This window comes from Myotis davidii, unplaced genomic scaffold, assembly GCF_000327345.1.
Source record: "Myotis davidii unplaced genomic scaffold, ASM32734v1 scaffold458, whole genome shotgun sequence".
Classification (NCBI taxonomy): Eukaryota; Metazoa; Chordata; class Mammalia; order Chiroptera; family Vespertilionidae; genus Myotis; species Myotis davidii.
In genome coordinates this window covers 2645492-2650682 of record NW_006289819.1, presented here as the reverse complement: position 1 = coordinate 2650682, position 5191 = coordinate 2645492, and the positions used below count along the sequence as shown (strand labels likewise).

The 5191-nt window shown below is 49.9% G+C and overlaps 1 protein-coding gene across 2 annotated transcripts in view; it reads left to right on the top strand.

The window, feature by feature from the left end:
- The first annotated feature begins 3307 nt into the window (after positions 1-3307).
- Positions 3308-5191, top strand: part of LOC102767674 (chromosome unknown open reading frame, human C1orf210) — a 3927-nt gene continuing 2043 nt past the window's right edge. The window contains exon 1 of one of the 2 annotated variants that reach the window (XM_006762598.2): positions 3308-3499. The gene's annotated coding sequence lies outside the window, so the exon portion shown is untranslated. The remainder of the gene's footprint in view (positions 3500-5191) is intronic. The other variant, XM_006762599.2, reaches the window with a different exon arrangement.

Here is a 5191-nt window from a genome sequence, read left to right as displayed (position 1 = left end):
GATGATAGCAACAGCTTCCTAACTGGCCTCCCTGCTTCTACCCTGGCTCATCTAATCCATTCTTTACACAGAAGCCGGAGGATATTCCCTCAGTCCTCTGCTTAGATCATCAATGGTTTTCCATCTCGTGGAGGGAAGGACCTGATGAGGCCTCACATGAGCTGACAGCCCCCCAGGGTAACTCCTCCCATGTCTCCCCACTTACTGTGCTCCATCCAGCTGGGCTCCTTAGGTTGCTTGAACAAGCCAGCCCTGCTCCTGGCTGTCAGTCTTTGTCAGGGCTGTTTCCTCTTCCTGGAATGCTCTTCCCCTAGATGAGCATGGTTGCTGTTTCCCTATTATTCAGATCTCAGCTCAAACATCCCCTCTTCAGTGAGTCCCCCCTTTTTCTGACTAATGGAAAGTAACAGCCCCCTCCACGGCTCCCTATCACCTGAAGCGACTGTATTTTTTCATAGCTCTCACCATGATCTGAAATGATCTTATTTATTTCTTGTGTATTGTCTGTCTTCCCCACCAGAATGAAAGCTGTATGGTGGTGGGAGCTCTGTCCCCAGCAGCTAGCACAGAGCCTACCACAAGGTTGTCAGGGCCGCCATGGAAGGTGGTAAAGGTTGTTCGCAGCATTGAGCTCTGGCTGAGGGGCTAGTGGTATTGATATCCAGCCTGCTCTCTGCTCTCCATGCTGTGGGGGACCCAGCAGGTCGTCCTCTGCTATATTCTAGTGCGTGTCCATGGGCTGGCTGTGGCTCTGTGATAGGTGATCAATAAATACTCATTAAACAAATGACTGACTGATGGATGTGCAGACCTTTCCTTGCTTTATTCTGTGGAATGTCTTGCTAATTCTCTTCTTATGGCTGTGTTTCTTCATCTATTATCTGGCTAATTAATATCTAATAGTGTAGTTATGAAGATTAAATGAAATAGTTCAGTAAAAAGCTGGCACAGGTATGATTTCATTTGTAGGAAATATCCAGAGCAGGCAAATCCATAGAGAGAGAAGGCAGACTTTTGTAGTTGCTGGAACCTGGAGTACAGGGGAAATGAGTGAGTGCTTAATGGGTAGGGGGTATCCCTTTGATGTGACAAAAATATTTTAGAACTAGATGCAGTGATGGTTGTACAACCTTTTGAATATTCTAAGTGCCACTAAACTGTGTACTAAAATGGTGAAATTTTTGTGATGTGAATTAGGTTATGTTATATGAATACCTCAATTTTAAAAACAAACAAACAGCACAGGTGTTCAATGAATACCTTTTGAATCCTATGATTTCCTTGTTTCAAAATCAAAGCAAACCCCCCAAACTTCCTGACTCCTCACTGTCCCATCACGGGTAGTATTCACTTTCCTCTTATTCACTTATTTCAGAAGGATTTATTGTTGCTGTTTCAGATGTTGGGGACTTGAAGGGGAATGAGACAGATGCAGACCCAACCCGAGTTTCCAGACTCACAAGAGGCCCTGCCAAATAAAGAGAAAATCACAATAGTGGTGGTCAGGGCAAAGGGAGAGAAGTGCTAGGTCTGGGGGGCGGGGCACCGAGGGTGGGAGGAGGAACCCAGACTAGGGAGAGTAAGGGAAGGCCATCTATATAAAGAGGCACCTAAACTAGGGTCTGAGTGATGAGTAGGTCTGGGAGAAAATCAGCCTGAGAGATGATGGACAAGTTGGGGGAAGGGCTGAAGGTGAGGGATAGGGGAAATCAGGGTCCCAGGAACGGGCATGCAGAGCTTGAGAGATGAGAGCATGGTGGGTTCCAGGAGTGGAGAACAGTTTGGTGTGGCTGGAGGAGAGAGTATGAAAGGCAAGCACCTAATGGGGTGGGAGACCTAGGAAGGAGCCATTGGAAGAGTTCAGATTCCATGTTAAAAAATCCAAGGTCCTGCGAGGTCCTCCGCTTCATAGCCACAGCTCTGGCTTGCCCCACTTGCAACCCCTGGGCACAGTCCTTGTTCGGGTTGTGGCCTGAGGGACCCTGTGAATCCTGTGCCCACATGGCTTAGCTCATGGCTTCCTCCCTTACATAGTCACCAAGAGCCTGCCCTGTTGCAGGGGCCAGCAACCTAGAGACTGTTAACACTTGGCTCCACTCTAGAGAGCTTCTGGGTTAATGGGGGAGGCAGCACAGGGAGAAATTATAACCAGACAATCAATGGGTCCGTGCTGCCTGTCACTACTTGAGTCAATTAAGCAGAGACAGGGTTGAATCATATGAGCGTTTATTCCAATAATGCTGGCAGCATGGGAGAGCAGCAGTTTGTCCACAAAAATCTACTCTGCCCCCCAGCATAGCCAGCTGCTTATATTGGATAGAAGGACAAAGATTACGTGGGGAAGTAGGCAAAAGGGTACAGATGGGGAGAGTGGGCCATGGACTGCATTTCCAGGTGAGCTCCCAGGTCCCACGTGCAACGCCCAGCCAGGTTAGAATGCGCCTTCTTTAACCAGAACAAAACAATCACAGTTAACAGACCATGGTTAATATTTCTTACAATCATAGCTGGTCTCCAATATTCTATTTCTGCCCCTATCAAAATCACTACAGGATAAATAGAGAAATGCTGTGATAAAGGGTGCGCAGGGCACTCAGGAGAGAGAATGATGAGAGAATGCTGGGCGTCTCCACCCGGCGGGAGCAAGCTTGCCGGGGTAGACTGAGGGCTCCGGGAAAGTGACTCCTGAACCGTCTCTTCAAGGACAAGGAGTAGAAGAAAAGGGAGATTCAGAGCTAGCTTTGTGGGGTCACAGGATCCTTGAGATCCAGATGAAGGCTGGACACACATACACACCATAACCACCAACCCCCCAAAGATACATATACCATCCCCAAAAGACCTTTGAACTCACACTCCCCATTGACCTTCACATCCGCTCTACACACACACACACACACACACACACACACACACACACACACACACACACACACACACACACACACACACACACACACACACACACACACACACACACACACTTGCAGGTATTTTTGAGTGTGTCCTTGGCCTCTCTGGCTTTGCCTGGGAAGAATGCCCAACACCCCCCCTCGCCCCATCCCCCACCCTTCCTGCCTCCCGGTTCCGGCCCACCGCCTTCACAGGTCTGCAAAGCTCCCTCTTCAACTCTGGACTTTGTACCTGTCACCGTAAAGTCATTGCTCATCTGGGCCGCCAGCCTGAGCAGCAGCCTGCTGAAGTGCCCGCCCCTTCTGGGCCCATAGGACCACCCCTTCCTCTCAGGATGCCAACTGCACCAGCCCACCCCTCTCCCCAGTAGTGGGGGTGGGGGTGAGGCCTGTGCCATAAGGTTCTCCGCAAAAGCTTGGGAAGACTAGTTAGTCCTCCTGGTTGTGGGCGTTGCCTGCTGCCCAGCCCTCCGCCCTCACCGCAGCTTCAGCCCCACCAGGGGCGTCCCCAGGTGAGTCAAGCCCCGCCCACTGTCCGCCGGCCCCAGCCGGAAGCTTCCTCCACAGACTGTGCACAGTTCCTACAGGTGGGTAGCAGAGGGGAAGAATTGGGGGGCTGGGAGGAGGAACCCACAAATCCCTGAGGGTTCCTGGGAGCAGGAAAGGAGCTACAGATCAGGGTGGGTGTGTATGTCTGAAGATTAGGGGAGGTGTGTGTTTGTTAGTGGAAGAAACACAGGGGGTGGGGTGACCGCCTGTGGGTGTGGGGAAATGTCCTTGGGAAGAAGCCACAGGGACAGGGCAGAAGGAAAGGAATAGGAGTAAAAGAAAGGTCAAATTGAATTCAATTCATTTCAATTTAACGGAATTTTGTGTTTTGAGGACCCAGTGCACAGTGTGGGGCCCACAGTAGGCACCCTCGGAATGTTACTCATTTACCTGTCCTTTCTAATCTCTCCTGTCCCGCCCCTCACCCCCACTCCCATATTCACTCTCAGCTCTGTCCCTCACAACTCACGACCTGCACTGAGCAGCCAAGTGCCAAGCTCTCTGGCAGTCCCAGGGCCCAGGTTCATCATCCCAGTCTTTGCCCTCAGGGAGCTGCCCATCTAGTAACTGGCCAGTTCTGACTGGTAGTTTATGGTTTAGGCCAGTGACAGGGGTCATACAGAGAGGCCTGGGACAGCCTCACCAACTGGCTTGGCCTGATTTAGCATTCGAGTTGGTAGACTCAAAAAAACTGAGAAGGGAGGGGGTGGCTGAGGTGGGAGGTGTCTGTGTGGGGAGAGGGAACTGTGGGAAGAGGAAGAAGAGTTTGGCCTGAGGGCCTTGTGCTGGATTGTGTGGCTGAGGAATTTGCATGCAGTACTGGGTGTGTCGAGCTCTTGGATTTTTAAACAGGGGCGTGAGGGGGTCAGATTTGGGCTTTAGGCCCATCGCTCCGGGGATTGGACTAGAGATGGGGCGAGACCAGTTGGGAGGTTATTGTTCGAGTAAAGGTACAAGATGAAGGCAGCTTGGACTGGGGAAGTGGCAGTGGGGTGCAAAGGAAGGGAATAGTCATTCCAGAGATATTTAGAAGAACTGATGGACTTGGTGACAAGTTGGTGGTGAGGAGGGAAGGCCTCATTAAAGTATTGGTGTAAAAGACTATGGGGGAGTACTCCCCTAAACTAGGTGCTTATCTCCTAGGTACTTTCTTAGGTTGGGTACTCCTCCCCAAGAGTATCTGATTTAGGTACTCCACCTGCAGATAATCTGTAGCCCTAGCTGGTCCTCCAACGGGTACTTCCCTAACCTAGGTGCTCTTCCTCTAGATCAGTGGTTCTCAACCTTCCTAATGCCGCAACCCTTTAATACAGTTCCTTGTGTTGTGGTGACCCCCAACCATAAAATTATTTTCGTTGCTACTTCATAACTTTAATTTTGCTACTGTTATGAATCATAATGTAAATATCTGATATGCAGGATGTATTTTCATTGTTACAAATTGAACATCATTAAAGCATAGTGATTAATCACAAAAACAATATGTAATTATATATGTGTTTTCCGATGGTCTTTGGCCACCCTGTGAAAGGGTCATTCGATCCACAAAGGGGTTGCGACCCACAGGTTGAGAACCGCTGCTCTAGATGCTCCCTAGATTCAGATGTTGCCCCCTCCCCCTTCTGATTCAGGTGCTCCTCCAGGCATTTCTGAGTCTAGTCCAGTGGTTCTCAACCTTGGCTGCACATTAGAATCACCTGGGAATCTTTTTAAAATCCTGATTTCTGGGC